Source organism: Callorhinus ursinus, unplaced genomic scaffold (genome assembly GCF_003265705.2).
Source record: "Callorhinus ursinus isolate GAN/ISIS: 27379988/994484 unplaced genomic scaffold, GSC_fseal_2.0 scaffold14, whole genome shotgun sequence".
In the NCBI taxonomy this organism is placed as follows: Eukaryota; Metazoa; Chordata; class Mammalia; order Carnivora; family Otariidae; genus Callorhinus; species Callorhinus ursinus.
This window is the reverse complement of record NW_027397076.1, coordinates 6,154,584-6,160,856: the sequence shown is the minus strand read 5'-3', so window position 1 is coordinate 6,160,856 and position 6,273 is coordinate 6,154,584. Positions and strand designations below refer to the sequence as shown.

General features: G+C 43.5%; 1 protein-coding gene across 2 annotated transcripts in view; it reads left to right on the top strand.

Moving 5' to 3' along the window:
* HCFC2 (host cell factor C2) overlaps window positions 1-6,273 on the top strand; it is a 76,644-nt gene that overhangs the window by 65,571 nt on the left and 4,800 nt on the right. The window lies entirely within an intron of this gene.

Below are 6,273 nucleotides of genomic sequence, written 5' to 3'. Positions count from 1 at the left end.
CCCTCCCCCACGTGAAAGCGTCTCACCCGCCCGACGATTTTTTATAAGGGGAAACCAAGGGCAGAAACCGCCCGCCAGGGCGACATTCGAGCTACCGGGTGGATTTGAACGACGGCTACCTCCTGCAATGCCTTCAGCACCTTGTGTTTTCCTTGTGTGCCTGTAAACGTTGCCAAATGCACAACGGCTCCCTCTCGGTCACTGAGCTCGGATGTGCGTTGTTCAGATTTCATCTAAAGATACAGTCCTCTCCTTCAGGTTTAACAGGTTGGTCAGTCTAGCCAGCCTTCACCCTGAGTTTAAAATGTTGCATTTCCTGTCTCCCCCTCCACCCCCCGCCCCGCACCCCCAATAGTTGCTACCTGACATGTGGCTTTTCCCAACCAGATGATTATTTGGGCCGCAAGAAACCATGGTCGGTTCTTGCCTCTGCACCCAGGCTCCCCCGCTGTCTTTCCCTGACTGCAGTGTGGGTCAGACTTCCCTCGCCTGCGACCATCACAGATGGGCTGTGAGCCAGACACCACCGCTCACTGCAAAGGGCGGCAGGATTTCTGCAACGCGAGCCCGCAATCGCGTTCGCTTTACTTCCACTAAACAAGTGGCCCGGTGCCACATTAAACTTTCCAGCTTTAATCATTTAAAAATATATAGACATGTTTTATTTATAGAGCTCCTACTGTTTCTCCGCATATTTTAACATTTCAAGAGCAAATAAGGAAGCAATGACAAGTGAAAGCCTCCAAGTTATTCCAAGAGGAGTAAGGAGCAATGCCACTGTGCAATGGAACATCCTGATTTGAATTCCACCTCCCCCTCGTACCGACTTGTGACCCTGGCCAAATTTCTTTGCCCCTCCGTGACAATTTCCTCACCTCCGTAATGAGACTAATACTAGCTCGCTACTTCTTAGGATTGTTTGGAATTAAAGACAATGCACAGAGAACGCCCTAAAAAAATAAGTTGGCCCCCTATCTTAAGATCTTTATATGATATGAATTTCAGTCTCCATCGAACTTTTAAAAACTGTTATTTGCTAAAAAGGAGTAAAAGGGCCTGCATTGGACCTCTCCCTGGGTGATGACCTGTGCCAGTGGAGTTTTCAGAGTGAAATGATGTGCTCAAAGACAGGAAATATAAAAAAGGAAGTAGTAGGATTGAGAGAATTATGACTAATCCACACACTGGATGATGAACCAAAAGATGCAAGATGACTGCTTTTCCTGAGTTAATAGGCTCTTATTTCAGTACTGTTGATCTCACTGACATGCTTAATTCCTATGCAACAAAAAGGTTACTTAGCTTCCACTGTCTACCAGGGGCTGTGCTAGGAGCCCCGGGGTTGCAGAGGTGGATAAAGCACCCTCCTTACCCTTGGTAGCTAACTCTAAAAGACAGGGGACCCAGTCCATGCCCCTCTGCTTTTGAACCCCAGGTCATGCTGGCTTGACAACTGTGTTCTCTGTGCCCTTCACACCTGCATTCAGGAAGCCCCCCAGTGAATGTTACCCCCATTTTTCATGATCACATGATGGAAGACATGTATCACAGTTTAGTTGTGGAAAAGACATTATCTAGACTAATCCAGACTTTCTTTTTTTTTTTCCTTGACTGTTCAGATGTTTTATTGCTTCTAGACTAATCTAGACTTTTCATTAAAGGTCAGAGGACAGGTGATTGTCTCTTTTACTGGTCCACACACCATAGCTACCCCTTAACTTATACCATTATTTATATGAGTCATAATTTGGCAAACAACAAAGCAGAATCCTTGGCACAAGAAAGACTTCCCGGTTGGATTTTACTTTATGACTTTAATGAGGCCTCATAGAATTTCCATGATGATAGCGTCTAGTATAGAATGGTCTCTGTTTCCAACTTCCTGATTCTATTCTTGCCCCTCTCTTCTCAATCCATTCTCTGCACTCAAGGCCTGGAAAGATCTGGCTTCCTCTTTTCTCTGCCTCCCCCATTTACGCCTCTACCCTACCCCCTTCCACCTTCGACTCACCTGGTCTTGGTTCTGCCACACACACACACACACACACACACACACACACACACACACACACACGGCTCTTGTCTTAAGGTCTTAACTGGCTCCTTTTCATCTTTGAGGTCTTCCTCTTGAAAGAGGCTTTCCCTCACCCCTCCTAAAGTAGCCCCACCTGGTTACTCTATAATGTCATCTAGTCGTATCACCTCATGTGAAGGTAAATATTATTCTCTTCACTGCAATCTACTTAGCCTAATTGGATTACCTTGTTTATTTGTGGTGTGTAAACATATCCAAAACGAGGGATCTTCTCATTCCCCCCCATGACTACCACCATGGTTCAAGCCACATCTCCTCTCACCAGGATGACGGTCGGCAGTGACCTTCTAACTTCCCCGCTTGCCTACACTGCAGCCAGAGTGATCCTCTGAAAATGTAAATGAGATCCTGTCACCCTTCTGCTCAGAAATCCTCCAGTACCTCCCCGGTTCCCTCAGAGTAAAAGACAAAGCCTTTACGGTGGCCTCACAAAGCGAAGGGTGACAAGTGTATTCATTCTAAGTTGAACAGAGGAAAAGACTAATTGTTCTTTGGTCGTAGTACAACAACCAGAATCTTTCCATCAATCAGTGACAACCTCTCACTCACTCAGTGACAACTCCCTGCTTCAGAAAGTCAGCCAATCGGCAACAGCCACACTCCAGCAATCCTGCTTCATTAGCTAAAGGTCAACTCATCCCCCAAACAGTCCAGCTTCTAAAAGTGTGAATCTCTGAACTTGCACTTCCCAAAACACCATGTAAGACCACAGATTTCTTTGGTCATAGGCTCTGCCTTACGATGCAGCTGTCCTTTGCTTAGCAAGCAATGTATTCCGTGCTCTTTATTTGTTTCTGAATCTCAGAAATGAATGGTGGCCTTTTCACTGGGCAAGACCTTATGGGATCTACGATCTATCCCCTCTCCGCTCTCCCTCTAACTTTTACTTTTTCCTTTGCTCACTCCACTTCTTGTTGTCCTTATTTCTAATAGGAATGCTCCTGCCTCAGGACCTTTGCATTTGCTGTTCCATCTGCCTGGTACCTTCTTTTCGCAGACATCCACCTACCTCATTCTCTCAGCTCCTTCCATTTCTCGGTGAGGCTCACCCTGACCTAGAAGTTGCAATTCCAACTCCCTACCCCCACTCTCCCTTAACTGCTTTATTTTCTTTTTCAATGATACTTATCACCTGTAACAAACTGTAGAATTTCCTCGTTTATTTTGCTTATGTTTTATTGTCTGTCTCTTCCCATTAGAATGTAAGTTCTATGAGGACAAGGATTTTTGCTTTTTGTTCACCAGTGTATCCCAAGCACATAGTAGCTACTCAAAAAATATTTGTTGAATGAATAGATTTTTATTTTTTTTAAGATTTTATTTACTTATTTGACAGAGACACAGCGAGAGAGGGAACACAAGCAGGGGGAGTGGGAGAGGGAGAAGCAGGCCCCTCACCGAGCAGGGAGCCCGATGCAGGGCTCGATCCCAGGACCCCGGGATCACGACTCAAGCCGAAGGCAGACACTTAACGACTGAGCCACCCAGGTGCCCCTGAATGAATAGATTTTTAATATTTCACCTTATTAGGACAAGAACTTTTTGAGTGCAAAAACTTTGTGTTCACCACTGTATACTTAGTGCCCGGAACAGCGTCTGGCACATACTGGGAGTTCTATAGGTCTGTATGGAATTGAATGCATGAGCAAGGCATTGGATAAAATTGTATTTTAATTGATAATGTAAATGACCCTGAAATTACGAAAGCCTGATATGTCATCTCTCTCTGGAGAAACAGTTAATAAACATATTTCAAATTCTTCAAATTATTATGAAGTGTTAATCAAAATGTTCAAAACATATTCATCACTATTTCCCCATGGATTAGTGAGTTAATTAAATATCTTTGAAAATATCTTTGATCAACCTGAAAAACCAACAAGATCACTCCTCCCTAAAGCTGCTCAGGCGATGGACTAGAGGAAAACTTGTCTTTAACAAGAAAGAAGGCCAGAAAACATCCTTTTACTTCAACTGTCGGGTCTCCTCTGTACTGGTGGTGATCCTCTCTGCAATCTCTATTTAATCTACTTACTGTAATAACACAGCCAGATTAATCTTCCTGAAACATGGTCCTTATCACGTTGATACCTTTACAAATCATGAAAAGGGCTCCCACTTATTGTGTGTTTTCAGTGTGTCAGGTGCTCTGCTAAATCCTACATGCGTGTTTTCTCATGTCAGCCACACAATGGCCTCATGAAATAGGTATTATTATTATCCCCACCTAAAAGACTTGCAAACAGGCGAAGAGCTTCAGAAACCCAGAAATCACACAGCTAGAAGTTGGGGGGAACCAAGTCTCAAACCTAGGACTCTGTCTTGGTCTCGCTCCACTGCAGGTTCCTTCTGGCCCCAATTCCTCCAATAAAATCCTTCCCATTCACAGGATTTGAGCAGACATTTCTCTGAAAAGATATATGGATGGCCGACAAGCACATGAAAAGATGCTCAACAGCATTAACCATAAGGGAAATCCAAATAAAAACCACAGTAAGATACTACTTCATACTCATTAGTTTGGTGATAATAAAAAAGATAAACAATAGCAAGTGTCGTTGAGGATATGGAGAAATCGGAACCCTCATACGCTGGTGGCGGGAATGCAGTACCAGGTGGCCACTGGGGAAGAGGGTCTGGCAGTTCCTCAAACAGTTCAACGTAGAGTTAGCAATTGACCCCACAATTCCAATTCCTAGGTATACACCCAAGGAAAATGAAAAAAATAGGCCCACACAAAAACTCATATGTGAAGGTTCATAGCAGTATTATGCCTATAGCCAGAAAGTGGAAATAACTCAAATGTCCATCAACTGATGAATGGATAAACAAAGTGTGGTCTATCCACACAATGAAACATTATTCAGCCATAGAAAGAGTGAAGTTCTGATACATGCTACAACGTGAATGAACCTTGAAAACATTATTAAAGGGAAGGAAGCCAGACACAAGACCAGAGTATGTCGTTTCATTTATATTCAATGCCCAGAATAGGGGCACCTCGAGGGCTCAGTTGGTTGAGCGTCCGACTCTTGGTTGTGATCTCGGGCTAGTGGGATTGAGTGCCACGTCTGGCCCCCTGCTCAGCGGAGAGTCTGCTTGAGATTCTCTCCCTCTGTCCCTCCCCCCAAATGAATAAATTAATCTTTTAAAAAAATAAAATATATAAATATATAAATAAATAAATGCCCAGAATAGGCAAATCCATTGAGGCAGAAAGTTGACTAGTGGCTCCTTAGGGCTGGAAGAGGGGATGAGAAAGTAAGGAGTGGTAGCTATAGGGCATGGGGGGTTTCTTTCTGAGGTGATGAAAATGTTCTAAAATTGATTGTGGTGCCTGTAAATGATATCTCAATAAAACCATTACCCCCCAAAATTCTAGCCATTGTTAATATCTTCATGTGTGAAGCACTTACAAATTGATAAGAAAGGCACTAAATCTCCAATAGAAAAATAGTACAGGACATAAAATAGAAAACTCATAAAAGAAAAAATACAAATGGCTAATAAACATGTTGGGGTGGCGAGGGAAGGTTTACCCTCAAACGCACATCGAAAGAAAGAGAAATCTTTCAAATAAGCAAAGAATTTTACAACAAAGATGATGGTGAGGATGTGGTGAGATGAGTGTTCCCATCCACTGATGATGAGAAGCTTTCTAGAAAGCAATTATTAGTCAGTGTGCATTGGCAGCCTTTGAGATGTTCTTACCCTTTGGGGCATCTGGGTGGTTGAGCGTTCTGCTCAGGTCATGATCTCAGGGTCCTGGGATGGAGCCCCAGGTGGGGCTTTGCACTCAGCAGGGAGTCTGCTTCGCTCCCTCTCCTTCTTCCCCTCCCCCTGCTCGGGCTCTCTCTCGAAAATAAATAAATAAATAAATCCTAAAAAAAAAAAAAGATGGTCTTACTCTTCTAGCCAAAAAATGTATCATAAGGAAATAATATGTAATGCAGGCAATAAGATATTCAGAAGAGCATGTTAGCAGTAGAAAAAAATTGGGGAAAAACTATGTGGTAGGCAACTCCAAAATCGCCCCCAGTGACCCCCACCTCCTGGTATTCACACTCTTGTATAATCCCCTCCCCTCGAGTGTGGGCTGGACTTACTGACTCACTTCCAATGAATAGAGGACAGCAGGCACAATTAGATTATGAAAAGAAAGAAAGTCAACAGTTTTC